The sequence below is a fragment of the Leptinotarsa decemlineata genome, unplaced genomic scaffold (assembly GCF_025532065.1).
Source record: "Leptinotarsa decemlineata unplaced genomic scaffold, Ldec_3_MD MMD2_tig00003557_RagTag_RagTag, whole genome shotgun sequence".
Taxonomy (NCBI): domain Eukaryota; kingdom Metazoa; phylum Arthropoda; class Insecta; order Coleoptera; family Chrysomelidae; genus Leptinotarsa; species Leptinotarsa decemlineata.
In genome coordinates this window covers 2,999,689-3,021,631 of record NW_027412590.1, presented here as the reverse complement: position 1 = coordinate 3,021,631, position 21,943 = coordinate 2,999,689, and positions in this window count along the sequence as shown.

Sequence of the window (21,943 nt, the reverse complement as noted above, 5' to 3'; positions counted from 1 at the left end):
GTCAATTGTACTTTTGCTATCGTGAAAATTTCTGTTGACCAGTTTGGAAAATATTTTTTATCGAAAATTCCTCGTAATTTAGATATGCGTACATGATCTCCTACTTTGAATTTATTATTGAAGTCAATTTGTTTCATATGATTGTAGGCTGTGTGAAGTAATTTATTTTCATCTTTTTTACTCACTTCAGCAGGTTTCATTTTAATGGTTCTATGAGTGGAATTGTTATATTTTTCCAAAATATGCTTCAATACATTAAGCCACTTATAGTTACCCTGAAAATTGAATTCTTTATACATCCAAGACTTCATTGTTCTATTGAATCTCTCAATTATTGATGCTTTCTTTTCACTGAACGTACTATAATGATTAACTTTATATTTTTCCATCAATTTCTTAAATTCTGAGTTGAAAAATTCTTTACCTGAATCAGTTTGTAAATTTTGTGGTGATTGTTTACGTAAAACTTCTTCCATAGCTTTGGACACAGCATTAGCTGTCTTATTTTTTAAAGGTAGTGCCCAAGCAAACTTTGAAAAACAGTTTATCACAGTTAGAATATATTTATATCCTTTATTCACTTTAGAATATGGTATCATCTCAACTAAATCAGCTTGAAAAAGATCATCGAAACCCTTAATGATTACTCTTCGTCTTTTGAAATTGATTCGGGCTTGTTTATGAAGTTCTTCAATAATATCCCTTTTAACATCAGTTTGAAAGTTCATGGTATGACGGTCAGAAGAAAACTCAAGAAAATTGATGAAATTTTATTAATACATACACTATCTGTCATACATATTTCATAAAACAATGGTACTCATTTTCTAATTCCTGGATCCTTTGGATTTTTGTTTCGAATTTGATTTGGTGGTTGTGCTCTCCTCTTCTCAAGAATTCTGGAAGCTTTGATAATAAAACGGTTTGCTTCGGAAGACACTTTATGCTCTTCCATATCAGGACAAAGTTCTCTAATCAAATTTTTGGTATTCTGTTCAATGTCAATTTGATCATATTGTTGTGTATTCATGTTTGAGATGAAACGTTATAAGTAACTATAAATCCAATGAATATATTTATACTTTTCTGTTATCAAATAAGATTAATATTCTCCAAGCTCTTCTCGCGAAATCTTTGGTCAAAAATTTTTTGTCTATGTGAATGTTCTAAAATTGGATCTATAAAAGCTGAACTGCTCCGAATACGTCGCTGAAAGCGTGTTCGATCAATGGCAAAAAATTCCCAATAAGTTTTTCTTGCATTTCTATAGGCGAAACTCCAAGCAAATATGTAATGAACTTCATTTTTCTTTTCATTGAAAGTTATTCTATTATTACTACTCATCATAAAACTCACTCTAGAATTGTTTCACAGAATTCGTTAGTGGATTGTATCTGAGTAAACGATCGTGTAAAATCAAACAAAATGCTGATGTATTTGCAGGAATATTTTCACTGGCTTCGAAGTCGAGTCTTATATCTTGCACTCCTACCTTTAAGCTATCATTTTGTCTACTGCAATCAATAACAAATAGAGGTGCGATATCGTGAAACTTAGTCAATGTAAGACAGGGCTCTCCAGAAGTTTTATAATAGTAGGATTCTTGAAATTGAGCGAAGAGCTCGTAAAGTAATGCAAACTGGTTTTTCTTGAAGTTCAAATTCATATTATCGTAAGGGTATACATCTGAGTTGAGGTGGAGTTTGATGTTGGTAATATTACAATGATCGAAATGACTAATATTTTTCTTGATCTGATTTTTCCTCTGAGTCTGAAAAGCTACAATGATGAATCGAGGTTTTTACAATTGATTAGATGCTTTCACATTCCAAGAATGAGTCATTGTTTGTTGTAAAAGTGGATATTCGTGTAGTTCCCAGCTCCTGAATGCAATTTCTAAGTCACGTCCTTTTTCAATGTACTTGAGTAATCGCAATTTTTCTGTATCGGAAACTTGAACATGAGGAATTCTCCACAGAATTTTAGTTAAATTAACTTTGGGTTTTTCATTATCCTTTGTTGATATTACAGAATTTACGTCACTACTTGTTCTAATGAGTACCAATTCTTGGCGAATGTTTACGATTATTTTCTTGAAATCTTCACAGAAACCCAAAAGGTGTTTCAGGGGTATGTAGACGTTGAAGTATCCATTCGAATCGGATACTTTTGGATATTCCAAATGATTCCAAGAGGCATTATTATATCTATCACATTCGCTACTTGTATAGGAGATGTATCCTTTAATAGATGATGTTATACCTGGATTCCTCACCCTGTCCACTACTGTGCCTCCTATCTCATATCTTATCTCATCGAACAGAAATGCCATACCATTATTCACAAAATTTAATGTTATACTAGGTTTATTTTCAGCATCGGTTAATCGTCCTTCGATATAAAGGTAACTTTGGGATGGTAATGTATAAATATCTTGAGTTTGAATTGGAATTCTAATTTCATCAGAATTATTGAATGTCGTATTTGCATAAGGTGGATGACTATGCATCTCGTAATTAGTTATAGAATCATCCATCAATACATGTTCACCAATATTCAATATATTAAAGCTCATTTTTGCGTTTTTTTCCTCCTTTTTCCACTATCTAGTATTTTTGTTTTTCTGCTACTTCTGCTGCTACTTCTGCTGCTGCTGCTGCTTCTGCCACCGCAAGAACACTTGAAAAATAATAAAATTTGTCTGAATCTTGAACTGATGTTGACTTTGAGGTTACATCAAAACTCGTAAAAAGTAGCCGTTTTGACACTTTGCCACTTAAAGTACTCGAAAACCAAGTGAAAGAAGAAACTGTCGATTTTCTGATGTTAACCGTTTAACAGCACTTCCTATAGTGACACATTTTCCAGGATCTTTATCAATTATACTATGTGCTGTTGTTGTTGATGTTGTTGGAAAAGTTGTAATATTATATAAGAATACCATCAGAGCTGCTCTTTGAGATGAAGTCTTACTGTTATCGTTTCCTGTTGGAAATTGACTAAATTACCCTCTTGATCATTTATTTTAAGGAAAACCTCATCGATATGTCTGGTGTTGATTGGTAAATAGATAACATTTGCAACTTTTTCAATAATTCGAAATCCACTTGGTACGGTGGGGTAGAACATATGTAACAAATGTACGGCACTGTCATTATTGAATGAATTCGTTATTAAATTGCATTCAACACAAATCGAATTCACTTTGGAGATATTGATTGGAAAAACCGATATATGTTTTCTATTCGGTTGTAATTTCTTTTTCTCGAATCCCAATAGAGGTGCCAATGAGTTAGGTTTTTCAAAATGAATTGGTTTATTGGACATGATTTCATATCTCAAAGTATTTCGGTTTGCATACAATTTCAGATCGATACTACTCTCAGAATTTTCCTCTTCTTTAGTTATGATATTTGAAGTTTTCGCCTTGAGTTCTTGTTTCGTACTTTCTTTCGATTTCACTTCATTCAATTGCCTCATAATTTCACTCTCTATATCAGATATTTCATATGAACCAGGAGGAATCTTGATTTTTGTAGACCCAATATAAAAAATATTATTAGTCTCATCCACATTCGGTATTGTATTGAATGTCACAAAGTCAATCAATCCTAAAACATAATTTTCTGTATCGTCCAGTATGATAGGAGGATTAATTTTAGACGAGAGAATCGAATCTCGGCCTGATAAGGTGAACGTATATGAACACATGTTAAAGGTTATCTGTAGAATGAAGAGAAAACATTGATTGCATACATGTTTATTGAGAAAGAAATTTCAAACATAGTTGTCCGCAATTAACAGAATTATATGATTGATATACAGTATGATTATAATTAATGAGACAAGGTCCATCTGAATTGAAGTATATTAAAGCTTCCAGAGGTGGCCTCAGATTACCATAACTATCAAAATAAATTATATGAGAACCATTTTTGCGGTAGGCAGTCCAATGAGTCCCAGGTCCAGATTGTTTATCGAGATTTATTATTCCTCTTTCTTTTTTTCGGATTTTTTTCGGTAAATTATCTCTCATATAGACAGATCTGAAGAATGGAATTTTTAAATCCTTTGCATACTTTATCAAGTCGATATTGGATAACGGACGATTATGAGGAATTTTTTTCATGTTTCACCTCTCCCTCTCAAACGGTGGTACGATTCAAAAACAACCCCAAACCAGTTTTGTAAGGTCTTAAATAAAATCCTTTCCCCAATGCAATAGATTCCATAGTTTTATTATGACGTTGAGCTTCTTCTAACTGATTTTTTGCAGATTTAGCATCAGTTACAGCTTTGGCAATTCCAGCTGCTCCCCCTGTTAGGGCACCGAGTGCACTCAACCCAGCAAAAATTGGAATCAAAGGAAGTATTCCACCTGTTTTGGGTATTTTCACAACACGTGTTGGTCTAATATTCAATTTTTTTGCAGATTTCAAAGCTACCGTCACAGCTTCTCCTAAAGTCTTTGGTTTTTTACTGATGATTTGTTTTTTTATTTTTCGTGTCGCTGTCATGAAACACATCCCCTTTTTATTCCTACATTTCTTCACAATTTTTTTCTTCCTAGAGATATTTTTCCTCTTATTTTTAGATTGTTTTCTTTTACATTTTTTGACAACCATCTCGTTATGAATTACTCGATACACTGACAGATTCACCCTATTACAGTAAATATTTATATGGATATTTTCATTTTCTTATTATCAACATTTTCAAACTCTTCCTCCAAATTTCGTTTTTTAGGATTCTGCTGCTGCTGCTGCTGAGACATTTGTTCATTTATTCCTTCAATTGAACCATTTTTCTGAATATCTGACTCGATTTGTTGCTCTAAATTTTTTCTTTTCGCAGATAATTTGGGTTTATTTTCTCTTGAGTTGATTATTCTCATTTTTTTATCTGGGATAACAGGTATATCGTTGAGGAATTTTCTTTTAGTAGCACGCTTCAAGTCTTCTATTATATCAATATCCATAGGTTCATTTTCTTCTTTGTTATCGATAATAAGTCGTTTTCGTCTCGGTGGCGGCGGCGGCGGCAGACGTTTAGTCTTAGATTTTTTCTTATCAACTCGAATAATTTTATTTCCATTGATACTGTTGAGAAGTTTTAAACACTCTTCAATATTCTTCGTTACATCTGTTAGTCGTTTATTCATTCCACTCAATAATTGAATACATTTTCTCTTGATATTAGCAGTTAAAGGTGTACGATTACGACGTTGTAAGCCCATACCTAATTTGACTTTTGCCTTCATGGTACCTGCGACTGCTAGGGCAGCCATTTTTTCTCCTAATGAACTATCTTTCGCTTTGAATCGCGTCATAGCCTTCTCAGCTAGAATTCTATCAGCTTCATGTCTACGATTCAAATCTTTGGTTTGTGAATAACTTATATCATGATTTTTACATGCTTCATCTAAACCATTTATACCTTTTTCACCACGAGCCAGACGTTTTTGTAATTTTGTACCTGGTCCGCAATATTTATATCCGGGTATATGCAATTCAACCGGTAAATTATTGATAGCGCTATTCACCAACCCATCACCGTAACGTTGCATATTAGATCTTTTCGCGTATAAGTTTGAAAGTTGACTGATTAAAATTCAGTTACCTCAAGTATTTTATTGGAAATAGATATGCAAGGTATTAAAGTAATTCCGCAAAAAATTGCTCTACCAATCGAGAATAATATATTTGAAACAGAGGAAACTTTCAAAAAGCATGGTATGCTATTCCCCTCTACAATAAGGTGTATAATTGTTGGACCTTCAAACTGCGGTAAAACAAATTTAATGGTGAATATGTTGGAGCATGAAAATGGATTGAAATTTGAAAATATATATGTGTATTCTAAATCACTTAATCAACCTAAATATAGGTACTTGGAGCACCTGCTTAAACCAATAAAAGGAATCGGATATTACGCATTCAGTGCCAGTGAAAATATAATGCATCCGTCTGAAGCTAATCCCAATTCGATTTTTATTTTTGATGATGTTGCTTGTGATAATCAGGAAGTTATAAGAGAATACTTCAGTATGGCGAGACATGCTGCTGTCGATCCATTTTATTTGAATCAAAGTTATGCAAAAATACCCAAACACTTAATTCGAGACAATGCCAATTGTTTAATCGCTTTCAAACAAGATGATCTAAACTTGCGACACATCTATACCGATCATGTAGGAACTGACATGACCTTTGATACCTTCAAGGTGATTTGTTCTTTATGTTGGAGAGAACCTTATGGATTTATTACTATTTTTAAAGATTGTTGTCTCAATAGGGGTCGTTACCGCAAAGGACTCGATCACTTCATACACATTCAAGAATAAAAATGGAAACAAACCACATTATCAGATTAATACCAGTTCAGACCTGTTGTAAACCAGTTCAAACCTGATAAAACCTGTTCATAACCGGTTCAAACCGGATCAAAACCAGTTCAACAGACCTGATAGAAGCAGATCAAGTGTCGGTTCATTCTATTCAAATACCTGATCTATTCAAAACCTGATAGAGACCAGTTTGACAATGAAAAGTGAAAACATAGAACTGAAAAAAAGGCTCATTAATAAACGGAAAATTGTTAAAAATAAATTGGAATTTTTGAAACATGGTGAATTACTACATGAAAGTATGTTCAATCCAATTACAAAACACCTGAAAAATATAGAGAATAAATTACAAGACAAAATTCCTAAATTAGGTGAACAACAAGAAACATCATCTGAAACATATAAAACGTCTCCAATACAACAATACTTATTGCAAACTCCAAAAAATGAAAAGATGTTTCCCAAGATTCCTCGTCGATTATCAATGAAACTACTATCAAATTCAGAACCAAAAATAGAAAATGTTTCACATTCTGATGATGATGATGAACCAAGTGAAATCAAGCAATCTATTGTAGAAAATATTCAGTCTGAAGATGAAGAAGAAGAAAGTCATTCATCTGGAGTTAATCGTCTGAAAGATATTACACAAACTTCATATATTGATTATTTAAATCAATATGATCCTCTTCCAAGAAAGTATATCAATGAGATGCACCATGATGTAGACAAAAAAGAATTCGATCACAAATATGGTGTACGACTTGATGAAAATACTGAAAAACTATCAATCGGAGATTCAAGACTGCACATTGATGGTCCAGATGTAATCGTTAAAAATAGAAGATATAAGGGTACACCCGGTCTATATGAATTACTTTTCAAAAAATATCCTGAAAATTTCACCGAACAAGATCAACAAAATTATAAACAAATTGTTTTGAAAACGAATGCTCACCGGCGGCATTATCAACCAAATAAACAAATTGACGGTAGTAAATTGCAAAAATATAAAAATATAATAGCTCCAATAACTGGTATATCGGGAGAAGGTATGTTTATGGAAGCAAATAACAATAAAATAGATTATATTAGATGGGATGATCCAAACGAACTCTGCGACAGATTACGTTTACTACTATCCTCAAGGCAGGCAGGTCATTCAGGTCATCAAAATGAAATAAATTCCATTATTGAAGAACTGCGAGAAGCTAACATAATTGCATGAGAATTCAACAGAATTCATTAGAGAGAATGGAAGTCGAAGCACGTATGCATTTGATACACGAAAGAAATTTCGAAACTTTTGAAAGTAGAATCGAAACTTTTCATAATTGGACACATGAATTTCCAAAAGATAAACTTGCTGATGCTGGTTTCATTTATACTGGTAAAGGTGATATTGTTGCGTGTCCAAAATGTCACATTGAAGGATTTGAATGGAAAATGGGAGACGATCCGCTGATGGATCACTTCAGATGGCAACCAGATTGTATATTTTTTGATGGAAATACATTGCTCTCTGGAAAAGAAACTCAAGAAAAACCACCCAAAGACAACGTTCCCACAAATTCAAGTAATATTTGTAAAATATGTTTAGAAAAAGAAATGAATATATTATTTGTACCATGTAAACATATAGCATGCTGCATTGATTGTTCTATCAGATGTGATAATTGTCCAGTTTGTAGATCATATATTGAATCATTTATAAAAATTTTTATTACATAAAAATAAAACATAAAAAAACGTAGCAATGTAATTTTTATTATTACACTCTACTTGTTATTATAAATCGAATGAAACCTTGTATTCATGAGGAATTACGTATTTTCCAATTCATTTACAAAAAATATCCATATTTAATCATACATATGACCTTAAGGTCAGCTAATCTGGTTTATTATCAGGCAAACAAGTATTCCAATGCAACGATATCCTAATTAACTGCTACAAAGTTGTCTCAAGGTCAACTGCTGCACCGACTCATCGAACACATTGGCGTACGCCTGCTTTTACGAAACGAACACATTGGCGTACGCCTGCTTTAACGAAAAGGGGTCGCCTAATGAGGGTGCCCAGGGTTGCCCGAAAAGGGTTGCCCGAAGAGGGTTGGCCGAAGACCATCCACTGAGCCAAAACGGCTCTACGACACGGCTAACCTACACCTGTCGAGGCCTCTTCTTACAACACCCTCTGGTCATTGACCATCACAACCCTCTGGTCATTGACGATCTACACAAGGGTTGCTCAAGAACTCTTTGGCACACCATTGTTCTTCGACAACAAGGCCTTTTTGACACGCTTCTTCACCCCACACAACCGCACCCCTTACGCTCTCGATGGACAGCTCGATGGCATGGTTACCATTGTATCTAGAACCACGTTAGCTATACTACTAACAAGACATTCCTTCTCAGTGGTGCTATATTTTTTTTCAGCTTTAGACAACGAGCGACTTATATAATTGACTACTTTCTCGCCGTCCTCATCCTGTTGGGTAAGTACCGCTCCGAGTCCAAAGTCAGAGGCCTCTGCTTGAATGGTAAGAGGTTTTCCAAAATCTGGGCACGTTAAGATAGCGCTTCTTCACAACTTCGGTCCCACTCAAATTTCTGGCCCATCCTCAGAATATTGCATAAAGGTGCTGTTAGGTATGAGAAATTCGGTACAAACCGTCGGTACCATGAGGTCAATCCAATCAGTCTTCTTACGTCACTCGTATTCCGAAGCGTAGATGTAAGAAGGCTTTCACTTTTGCCGAATCAACCATTAGTCCTCCTGCTCCTACGACGTAACAAAGATAGCGCAGTTCCGACTTGCAAAAATGACACTTTACCCGGTTTAGGGTAAGATCTGCTTGCGTGAGTCGGGACAATATTTTTCGTAATACCTCAATGTGTTGTTCGAAAGTAGGGGTACAAATAATGACGTCATCCAGATAGACTAAAACTTATTGTTTGAGGTCTATCCACACTACTATGTCTATAAAGCGTTGCCACGTAGCTGGGGCGTTATGAAGTCCCATAGGCCTTCTACAGAACTGATACAGGCCGCGGTTGGGAACTAGGAATGCGGTCAAAGGCTTAGCCTGTTCAGATAAAGGTATTTGCCAATACGCCGATTTGATATCAAGTGTCGTCAAGAAGCGAGAATTCCTTAGTTTGTCCAATGTAGCGCTCACATTTGGAAGTGGATAAGCATCACGAATAGTAACCTTATTTAGTTCTCTGAAATCGACAACAAAACGATATCCTCCATCCTTCTTTCTAATTAGTAATGTAGGTGATGCCCATAGCGACTGAGAAGGCTCGACTACCCCATTCTGAAGCATTGTTTCCAGTTCCCGGTTGACTTGCTGTTGAAGAATAGGCGAGAGGGGATAATATCGTTAGCGAATTGGTGAATGCTCCGTACGGATTTCATGCTCCACTAAATGGGTACATTCTAGTTTCTCACCCATCGCTCGAAAATATTCTTCAATAACACGGTCCAAGGAATGTATCTGTTCCGCAGTTAGGGAATCAATGGAGGCTAGGGCCGGAATAAATGGCAGATGAACTCGCTGGTCCTCTCTAAAACCCCTCATTAGAGAACATGTCGGGAATGATTTTCATAACTCTTCAAAAATCCATTCCTTATATCAGGGTATGAGGTAGAGATGGTACCAAAAGTACCTCCACTACTGTAACTTGATCACCTAACTTCAACGGAGCATAAAAATACCCTGCTATGGAACACGACCGCCCATTAGCGACCGTACATGTCGAACTAGTTGATGTTTTCAACGTACAAATGGATCTCAAAATGTCCCATCCGGGATCACCTATTATTTTACTCGTACTGCCACTATCTAATAGTCCGAGTAACGAGCATCCAAAAATAGATATCTTAGGTAAGGGTTTGGTATCACCTTCGACATGAGCGAATACATAATCTAAAATGACTTTTGTGGATTCAGCCTCGGGGAATTCTTTTTGCAACAGTTGGCCTACTGTTGTCCCAGTTTCTCGTTTTTTGTGCAATGTGGGCAGGAACTGGCAATAACATTTTCCCTACCACATCTGAAACATCTGAATTTGTGTTCTTCCACAGTGCCAATAGACATGCCACTTTCAAAATGAACTGTATTTCAACAACTCTCACGATCATTTCCGTCAAAGAATGATGCTTCCAAATTAGTAACTTCTTTAACATTTCGATAGAGACTTACTATATTTCAATATTTCTGGATGGAATATTGAAACGTTCACTTTAGAAACGAAGAAGAAACTAAACAGAAGCGGAAAAACTAAAAACTACTTCGAGTCTTCAGTGAGAAAATATTTTATGGGACAAACGACTTTCCCATTAGATGGCTGAATTCCCAAGCGAACGGAATTTGGAGAGGCAGCCAAGACGGAACATTATGCAAAGCCCCAAATGTACCGCTTTCCTAATGAGCATTCAGCATTCAACAATGGCATGGGGAGCATTTTACTTTCAATAAGAAGATGAATTGTAATGTCAAGTGCAATGCATACTGAGATATACCAAATGTAGGTGCTTTATTCGAGACGGAAATAAGTTTTTCCCGAAGTTTCAGTTCTTCAATTCTACATATTTGTCATTCCGTGGAAGTGCTGAAACTCGCTACGCTTCAGATACTGAATTCAGAAGTGGGGTTTGTAGTTGGGAAGTTGTTCGTATTCCAGATTAAATTTTTATTCGTAACCTATTTACTCAATTCAACTAAAATTGATATAAAAAATATATCGTGAATTTGAAAGGAAATAACTTTAAATATATCACTCATAATAAATGATTCATTCAGAATTATTCTTGGAACAAGAAACAGAAAACTCAATACAAAAAACATCCTTCATTCGTTGTGAAATTTTTCTCTGAAATATTTAACAGTGAATACGGCAAATATAGTATATACAGGCTGATTCACGGTGGATGGCACATTAGACGTTTCTGGTGAACCAGACAACGGATCACTTTGAAAATTCAATGGAGGGCATATTCGGACATTCTCTAGCCAACTAAAATATTTTCGACAATGCGGTGTTGCCGCTTCTATTAGAAAGCAGTAGCAACTTTGATTTTTCAAATGGAACTTTCTGTATATAATATCATTTTTGAAATCTCCAACAATTGCCCGACAACTTTTCTTGATATTTCCCTATACCTATCTGTTACCGTTTTTGAAATAAAAATTAATTTCAATTTTTTTCTTCGAAAATCATGACTTCTAAAAATGCCGATATCTTTCAGTTAAGAAGTACTATGATATCGAAATTTGGTTTGGAGTTAGGTGATATTTGGACACTTCCCACACGTCAGCTCAATCTCCGTTACTTCAATACAGGGTGGTAAAAAAATACAGTTTTTTCGTCTGCTTGAAAAAGTTGCTGAAATTTGATTATTTTAAATGAAACACCCTGTATATTATTGAAAATTCGGAAAGCTGCTGAAATTTGCTTTCTTTCTATGTATATCATACCTATACCTAACTAGTCAAGTTTCGGACTTATGAACATTTATTTGTGAAAATGTCCCTTCAGAATGGTATTTCCATTCGGTACTTGGTAAGCAGGCCATGATTACTATTTGACAGTAGCGTTGTGACATTCTCCCAATAATATCGACATTTTCGTCACTTCAGAAGTTGCAAATACCTTCAAAACGATGGAACAAAACTATTCAAACGAAGTTCTTATGAATTTGTTTATTATTTTTGGACAGTGTGACAAAATTATCAGCAGAACATGTAGAAAGTTCAATGAAATGTATCCGAATCTACCGCCAATGAACCTCAAGAAATTTATACGAATTCAGAACAATTTCAATATGTTTGGATAAACTTTAAAAAAGCACCAAGAAACTTGAAATTGGAAATATTGATATGAATAATTATAAAAAAGTAGAACAATCATGTGGAATATTTCAAAATATGTTCGAATCGCTGGCCGTTCACTTCCAAGCACTTTAAAATGCGGGTGTTGACTGCTTTCGTGGTGGCAGATCTGATTTCATTTGGATCCAAATCTTCAAATGTTTGGGCAATCCTTTCTAACAATTCATCTCTCGAACGCACGGGTATTTTGTAAACTTTTTCTTCAAACATTCTCCACAAATAAAAATCTAATGGATTAAGATCGGATGATCTCGATGGCCAATTCCATGGTCCCAAGCGCCTCATCCACCGATCGTCAAATAGTCTATCCAGTTCTGCGCTCACTTCTCTTGTGCAATGTGCAGGAGCTACGTCTAGTTGGTACCAACAGTGTCGATAATCTTCGAGTGGCAGATTATCCACGAAACTGTCTACAGTATTCTCCAAAATATTCAGGTAGCTTCTGGATGTTAATGACTCCTCGTATATCACGTACCTCAATTTGTTGTCCATCAACATGCAGAAGACATTAAAACTAAATTTTTCTTGAAATCCGGCTTCTTTTGTGACGTGAGGATTTTCACTGGACCAATAATGACGATTTTTTCTATTGAAAATCCCTTCTCTCGAAAATTTCGATTCATCAGTCCAAATAATTTTTTTTAAAAAAAGTGGATCTTCTTGAATGCGTGTCAACAACATTTCACAAAATTCTACTCTCTGTTGAGGATCTTGAGGCTTCATTGCTTGAATTTTGGTGAATTTATAATCATGCATTTTATGTCTTCGCAAGATTCTTTGAACCGACGAATATTTTATACCCAAATCTTCTTCAGCACTTCTTATCGATGACTCGGGAAATGCGTGAAAATATGCTAAAACATTAATCTGGTTGTCTTCGAAAGTTACGGGTCGAGGCAAGTTTCTTGGTGCTTTTAAAGTTGATCCAAATGCATTGAAATTGTTCTGAATTCGTATAAATTTCTTGAGGTTCATTGGCGGTAGATTCGGATACATTTCATTGAACTTTCTACATGTTCTGCTGAACATGTAGAAATCCTCGGGGAATTCTTTTTGTTTTTTCGTTTTTTGTGCAATGTGGGCAGGAACTGGCAATAACATTTTCCCTACCACATCTGAAACATCTGAATTTGTGTTCGGTGCTTCCGCTATTCCAACATCCTGGAAGGGAGGCAGTTTGCTTTGTTATTGATACCGGCTCTGATAACGGATTGCTTTTCTCCATATTGGTGCTCACCGCAGCAACATTTGAGTGGTTTTGAGGCTTTTTGTATGCTAGTTCTGGTTCTAGATGAACTCTGTAACTAGTTAGTGGTGGTACAAATTTTTGAGTTCGCATTTCTGTTTCCTCGATCATGTGACAAAGACAGGTAAGATCGCAGATACTAGATATCCTTTGGAGAGTAAGTTGAGTCTGCAGGTAAGGAAGTTAGTTCCTTCTAATCAGATTTACTCAAGCTTTTTTATTTGGTGGGTGATCTAATTTGCGGAATAAGCTTTTCATTGCGACGATGTAGTTCAGAACCTTCTCCTGGGAACCTTGCGTACGTCGTCTTATCTCGTCCCACAGACTATACTCATAATCGTAAGGTCGAAATGCTTGACGGAGTTGCTCAATCAGATCTCCCACGATGTGAATGCATCTGTTCGATACCACAGAAGAGCATCTTGTACAAAGATTTCCGGGGCAAAGCGTAAGAGTTGTGCCTTCAAAATTCCACGGGAAAGCCACAGCTCCTCCACTCGCTCGAAGAAATCGTTCACACTAGTTTTACCATTATACCGCAAATTCTAGCGTGAAATATCTCGCCGACGAAAATCATCTCCCCCAGTCGGATACGAAGCCTCATAGCCTTTCTGCCGTCCTGAAGGAATGGGTACTTCCTCAACCGACTCCCCTTGATCGGAATAAGAACTGCCCCCAGGGTGGGCAACTCGAGATATATTTGCCCATGACTGGCATTGCGGAAGAATAGGTTCCAGACGAACTTGAGAACTGAATTCTGGGAATAGATTATATTAATCCTCTTGCAGTAGTGGTTGATTCTTAACAATGTGTTCTTCTGCTGGTACCGCCTGTGGAGAAAGAGCTGGAACTGGAGGTTCTTCTAAAGATATCAGATCATTAACTATCGGAGTAATTTGATGATGTTCGATGGGAAAATGAGGCAGTGGGAGATAAGGAGAATCCAAGAGTGACCCTCGTCCCATTGCAGAATCTGCTACCATTCTACTACAGGGTGAAAGTACAACTGACTTATTATTGAGCACGGTTGCCTCCCCTATCAGGCGGGTACATTTGGAAATCAGTCTCAACCGCATAATTTCCTCCTCGACTTCTTTTCCAGTAAAACGCTCGAGACGAAGAGAAAAGTGATGTTATCGACTAGAAATCCTTTGATATTCATTGTTTCCTTTAGTATGATCCCACCCTAGAATATCTTGTTCCAAGTCGTTCCAAACTTTTTCTCGCATGTAGCTATCTCAACCCTCGGATCCAAAAATACTCTTGAAAAGTTCCACCTTGTTTCTCCCCCTTCAATACCCCCCGCAGAATAGCCCTTTTTTCGGCCACAGTATTTCCAATTGGTATACCCCTCACATAAAGCTCATATGTAAGTTCGTCGCTGACTAAACGATTTACTTCCATGTTGCCTGATGAGCAGTTGAATTTTACTTACAAAATTCAGATTCTATACACAGCTTTAACCCCAAGTCTACCAAAAAAATTAAGAAAAGGAAAAAAAAACCCAAAATCAACTCAAAATATCACCCAATTAAGGTTAACCCTAATTACCGAAAGAGAAAACCGTGGGAATCACCCTGTTATAACAAACCCCAAAATTGAGATTACGGGTATAAGTCAATTACTATAATAACTAATCCTAACTGAATTAAACCTTAAAAAAATGTTCAGTTACTTAGTGAACCGACCTTAAGCTCTTCGCAAAAATTTGCCTCGTGAAATTTTCAACCGTGGAAGAAGAAATACAGATTTAAAAGAAGTAGAAAATGTTTGAAAATGACAACAGTGACAATGACAAATATAACTGACCACAATGTTGAATTTATATTTGTGATAAATGTAAACAATCTACATTAATCAATAGGAACCACCGTTAGAAACAACCCAAACAGGGTCTAGAAGGATATATTCTTTTCGGGAAGGAGCTAAATTATGGGCTGCCGGAACTCAGCGGAGAGGGATGGTGGGTAAATATAAGTCCACTTGGAGGATAAGTGTTTCTTTAAACACGCCAGAAGTATACTTTAGGGTTCACAGATATAAACGTAAGCAACTTATGATTGAACTCAAGGTGTGGTAATTACTTGGGTTATTCTAGAATTCGCAATTTGTGCAATTTGATTCGAGATCATGCGAGAGGGTGTAATACATAACAGAAAATACCTTACATGCGTGGGATATGGGAAAATAGTCTCCAGCAGCGCGATCCAACCCCTACGCAGTCCACCCAGGCAATGATCTTTTCCATGCAGAAAACTTGCTCCTCGGAAGACCGCAATCAGAGATATAAGGGGTATAGTGGTCTAGCCTTGTGAGAGATACACCAGGATATAGTTCACCATATCGACTTGAGGTGGTAATAAGAAGGATATATCCTTTTTGGGAAGTGGGTTCTTACCGTAGTTATTGTGTGGCCTGAAGATTGGAGTTTGACAAGAGAACGGGTACTTAATGAAAATATAAAAATCCCCAATGCTGTGGGTGAGTTATTCCTTTAGATATTTCAAATATAATCATTCCCGTATTGAATATTTTGGTTTCTTCAAATCCACAATGTAATGAGCTCAAAATACTTGGTCCAGAGAAGATAACCAAAAACTCAAGTCTCATTCCAAGAGAAATTGACCCTTCATTACAATTCTGATATATATTGTATATATTATTGCATGCGTATTGGTGAAAATGATATGGTTCATTTTCACCAACGAATCGGATTCCCTTTTTCATTTTATCAGGTTATCATTAGGTTATAGTATTTTCCTATGTTATACAGGGAGGAGCGATTGAGTGAGTCTCTTAATAGTTTATCAGAGTTGTATTTCATTTTGTTTTTATAGCAGATCTAGTAGAATTCAGGCAAGGCATACCCATGTCCTGAGTGATGTTATTTCAATTTTCAGAGGAATAATCCTGTCATTTTGTTTCAGTGGTTCATTAATTTTTCTCATATGATTATAATAATATATTTCTTTTTCTTTCATATTGCATCCAGTTCAAATAATGTTCAGTAAAACATATATAAACGAATAGTTTCCATATTATTTTGTATAGGTTTAACTCCAGTATTAATTTTTGTTAATTTTATTTTATTAATTGTTAATCCGATTATTCCGCCGACTTTATTCATCAATAAAGTTGGTTTGTGAAAACTCTGCCAATATTATTTCATTTCCTCAAATCCCTAAAAGACCACGCATTCAAGCCGTAACCGAATCCAATCCCTGAGGATATAATTGGTGGCATAACCAAGCCATTTCTTTACGAAGATAGAAAGGTAAAATTTCAACTGTTGATCAACTAGCCCACTAATGGGCTCATTTACCAATTTTTTTTTTATTTCATCATTTGAAAGTTTATGTTTCAAATAGTACATCTGCATAAAATCTGAATTTTCACTCTATATCTTCCCCTTCAAATTAACAGTTGAATGTGGCGATCACCGAAACGGGGCGTGGTCAAACCTGACATCACATCAGGCGATTCGGCGACAAGGGAGTGCTGGCGGATAAGCGAAATATATACGTGTACTGAAGCCTTAGAGAGCAAGTTGTGTGTTGTTTACTGCAGTGTATCAACTGCGTGAATATGTATCACGAAGTGTTTTCAAACCAGTCAGCAAATGAAACAAAATCCGACGATGTCAGCGATTCATAATCTCCAACTACAGGCCCGGTTACCACCGCTCGAAGCTTGTTGCCTGGTGTGACGTCAGGATGTACCGCGGGCAATATCACATTTTCAATTGCTCTTGCCCAGTTGTTAATTGACATGAAAACCGGAAAATTTTGTGGGATACTTGGGAGATGATTTACTTTTATAATATACCATTTTCAATAAAAACTAAATTAGCCTGAATGAGCCCATTCTCAATCCGTGTGATCAGGATGGATTTCAAACTTTTCCTGTTCTGAAAGATTGTTGTGGAAAGATTTCAGGTCAATGTGATTAATTTTGGGTTCAGTATAAGTCAATGGATTTGAGAAAGCTGCTTTCGCCAGTTGATCTGCTCTTTCATTGCCTGGGATGCCCACATAAGATGGGACCCACATAAATCTGATTACTGCTTGCATTTGTTTGAGTACACGAAGCTCTTGTTCGATGGAAAGTATAATGGGATTTTGGATGTTTGATTGATCCATTTCCAGAAGAGCACTCATGGAATTTTTTATAATGAGGCATTTCCCAATTTTTTTAATATTAATGTACTTCAAGGCTTTCCATATAGCGTATATTTCTCCAGTGAATACCGTACTCTCTCTTGATAGTTTGAATGAAGCTTGAAAACCTGCGATAGTGAAAGCTGATCCGACTCCGTCTATAGTTTTGGATGCATGTGTAGAGGAAGTTGAAATCTGCATATTGTTCTAGTAGACGATGAAATTCAGCATTGATTCTTCCGTGTTTCGTCTGACTTTTATCATATTGTGAGAGGGTATGGTCAACTATGATTTTGGGGATCCTCCAGGGTGGAAGTGTTGAAATATTTGACGAAATGAATGTTTTTGATCTCTGGAGGTGTGAACTAGATAAATACCAGTTCAGTCTCTCTAACATTGAAATTGAAAATAATTATACAAAAAAAAACTTAAAATGTAGATAAAGTTCAAAATTGAAAATAACATCAAACCCTTTGAAAAATAAAGAATTCATGACACTTCTCCTATTTGTTCTACATAAATGCAAATTAGTATGATTTCCTGTGGCATATTTGTGCACTTCTGAATTAAAACCAACAAATTCAGAAAAATATGAACATGATGAGTTATTCAGAATTTTATATATGAATGTCATAGAGTAACACAACCGTAAAGAAACCGGTAGCCACCGCAAAGTTTGTAACATAATTCCGATTTCAGTGAATCTATTTACTTTTAGAACAATTCGCATACCGCGATTTTGAAGTTTTTGTAATTGAGCTGTTTGATTTAAATTGAACAAGAAAACAATAGAAGCACAGTAATCAAAATGTGGTTGGATGATCGCATTGTACACAGTAATTTCAGACTGAATGGATAAATTACCAGAAATTCTTGCAAAGAAATATAGGTTTTTAGAGATTTTTTTACATGTATAATCGAAATGATTGCCAAAACATAATAAATTATCTAACTGTAATCCAAGATATTTGATACATGACACAATTTCAATGTTTTCATTATCGATTTGTAGATTTATTTCATTTAAAACAAGGTTGTTCCGTTTATATTTTGTTGTAATAATCATTCCTTCAGTTTTTATCTTATTCAGTTTCAATTTATTTGCTATGCGGTACTCATTTACATCCTTTAATGCCGCATTCATTTTATCGATAGCTTTATCAAAGCTTGTATCGTAGCATGCCGAAAATGTGTCATCTGCAAATAAATTTTTGAAATCAACATTCATAAACAAGTTTATGTCATTTAGGTATAAGATAAAAAGCAGAGGTCCTAAAACGCTATCCTGAGGCACACCTATTTGCATATCCAATTCCTGTGAGATATTATCTTGAACTGTGACTTTTTGATTTCTATGGGATACATAGTCAGATAACCATTGGTACAAATCACCATCAATGTCATAACCTCTTAATTTTATTTGAAGAATATTACGATCAATTGTTTCGAAAGCCCTCTTCAGATCAAGAAAAACAGCTACTACAAATTTATTGTCATCAACTTCTTTTTTGAACATTTTTTAGGGAATCCAGATTGATTATCTATTAAAATTTCATTTTTTTTCAACATGATCAAGTAGCTGCTTTTTTTATTGGTGGTGATCTTTTCATAGGTCTATACTCACTGGCCTTGATTGTATTGTTTACCTTTTGAATGGGAACTAGAGTACTAACTTTTAAAGGATTTGTAAATTTAGAAGTTTGAAGAGAAGTATTTACAATGTTTAAAATGATATGTTCACATATTTTAAAAATTACTTTGATCATTTTGGAGTTTAAGATCTCATGAACATTGTTTTTGTTGTCTAAGGAGTTATCAATTAGACGTTATTCATTCATTGTTAATATATGAAACTTGGAAAAATTAGGACATAAATTATAATTATTGAATTTCCAATTTTAAACATTATCTATACTATTAACAATTTGCTGAATACTAGTAATGAAGTAGTAATTGAATTCGTTTACTATTTCAATTTTTTTATTAACAATATACATCTGGTTTGTTGAGTTGAAATAAATACAGCTTGGAAAGTTTTGGCAATTCATGTTTATAACCTTTTTTAATGTTTTCCACATCGGTTGAGAGTCATTTCTATACATATTTACTCTATCGAAGAAGTATTGTTCTTTTTCCTTTTTTAATAAATTTACTACTTCATTTATCTGTTTCTTAAATTCTTTCCATTTGACATTTGTATTCACCTCAATAGTTTTTTTAAAATCCTTATATATCTGATCACGTTGTTTTATTTTATCATGAATTTCGTTGTCAAACCATGGAATGTTACTTTTATAGTGACAGACTTAAATTGGTGCAACTTTATTGATAACTGATTGACAGTTATTAAGTAAATTGAAATATATGACACTGACATCCCAATCACATGAAATTAAATCTAGTTTAATTTTTTTCTAATTTCGCTCACTAAGGTTTGTATAATTTTTGATAGAATTGATTCCAGTTTGTTTGTTATTTTTGAGACAAATATATATCAATGAATGGTCACTTATTTTAGCAGTAGGATGGACAAAACAGTTTGCACAATTATTATTAGTTAGTACATAATCAATTAGAGTCCATATTGCAAAAACATAGATTTGATGTTTTTCTCATGAAATATGCTATTCAAGAATTCTGAATTATTCTTAGTTTATTGTATTAGTTTGAGAATGTCTATATAGGACGCAACTGCAGTAACGTTAGTTACAATTAAAAGTGGTAAAAACATGAAAATTTCCATTTCTCTGTTCACAAATTAATCAGTCTTAATTTTTACATCATTATCAGTTATCTCTGTTACAACATAATTCCCCTTCTCAACTAACTTTGGCGTCTTTATTTTCTGTATCACGTCTTCCCAGCTATATAATTTCTCATCTTTGAACCTTGCTTCATGCATCTAACTATTAAACCATCTACAAATACAAAAAACTCAACCAGGATACTTTGCCATGCCCCATTTATTCAAGACATGATCACCAGTGGTAGCACTTTTATCAGTGTCTGAGACAACAATAGATCTATCTTTCTCTAAATCATTTGAATCGTTTTCCTTGACTATTCAAGGGTGATCTTGAATGCGCGAAGTTCGTGATTATAATTATCTATATTTATTGTATCAATTGCCATAGACATTTGAGAGGATTTGTGCGCTTATAAGCAAATCGATTACTTGGGTGCTGTTGGAAATATCCCAAATGATACTGGGTGCAATCTTCTTTGCAAACTGTACATGAAAGTCTCCTGCACTCTAAGGTATTGTTTGTGAAAACGAACTGGTGTATTTTTTGTGTTCCCCGGAATGTAGGAATGATCTTAGATTGTTTTATGAGATCATCCATCAAGGAAATATTTGCTGTGGTGACTTCAAACGATGAAATTGAAGGACATCTATATTGAAGGATATGTTTCAATGAATTTATATCTACGATATCATGGCCTTCTGCTACGACTTTATCAGCTGTCCGTTTCAGAATTCCACCGACACCACCAGGCGCTCCCTTATCGTGCCTTGGTTCAGAATAATGCCATGAAAAGTGTGTGATTTCTGGATAGAGGTCTTTTAGATGGCGACACACCATTTCTAACATGAATTTAATTTTAGATTGATTAACAGGCTCATCACTCAACATATGTAATCAGGAAATAGGTAGATGTTGTGCTTTTATCCAGTCAAAAATGGGTTTTAAATGTGCCCAAACAGCCATTGTATGATGTCTATTGTCGCTAGACAGAGAACAAAAAGAAACGGGTTTGATTGCATTATCATTGCGCAAGTAAAGTACTCCTGTATGCATCGTTATCTGCTGCCTTCCTGTACCAAAGTGAACAGCTTGTATTTTCTCATTATACTTGCAGCAATGATGTTTACTGTAATCTACATGAATCAGAATATCATTTACTGTCGAATTTTCCTTTATATTATGAATGGCTTGATACTGATGTGCTATAGTGCCAACATGTATATAAAAAAGCGGTAATACTTCTTCCAGAGCTTGAACAAGTTGTTTCAATTTGACATTATACTCTTTTTTCGCGGGTTTACGAACTGACTTTTTTCCGTCCTTTTCAAATGAACTGACTTCATGAATCCATTGTCGATAAGTCACCAACTGATTAGGTATTGGTAAGTAGTATTCTAAGGAACGTTCCCTGCAAATTGAAAATTCTCTGATAGACATTTTGTGGAATGCACATCACAGGTTATAGTCGCTAAAGCTGAAGCGAAATTTCAAAGCTTTGGCCTCATGCAATACCCGGGAACATTCTTGAATTTTCATCTTTCTCCA